General features: G+C 35.8%; 1 protein-coding gene across 1 annotated transcript in view; it reads right to left on the minus strand.

Annotated features, from left to right (window-relative positions):
- Window positions 1-265, minus strand: part of LOC119594870 (NADPH oxidase 4-like) — a gene marked incomplete in the record, with an annotated part of 84,846 nt that overhangs the window by 19,511 nt on the left and 65,070 nt on the right.

The raw sequence follows: 265 nt of genomic DNA on the forward strand, positions 1-265 counted from the left end.
CATACACATTCCTTTTCTTCGACATTCATTTGTTTCCCGTTTTTAATTTTGTGTTCGAATCCCGTATCAGCTGTTCGAATCCCCTTTTGTGTGTTCGGATTTTTTGCGTTTCGAGTCTTCAATGCCTCATTTGTTCGAATGTTTCTCCAACCATAAACAAACCTCATAATTTCTTGCTGTCTATAAACAGAAATTACTGTTATCAACATTCTGGTTTATTCTGTGATAGGATGTTGTACATGTTGCGTGTGTTCCTATTAATAAC

This window comes from Penaeus monodon, chromosome 34 (genome assembly GCF_015228065.2).
Source record: "Penaeus monodon isolate SGIC_2016 chromosome 34, NSTDA_Pmon_1, whole genome shotgun sequence".
Taxonomy (NCBI): domain Eukaryota; kingdom Metazoa; phylum Arthropoda; class Malacostraca; order Decapoda; family Penaeidae; genus Penaeus; species Penaeus monodon.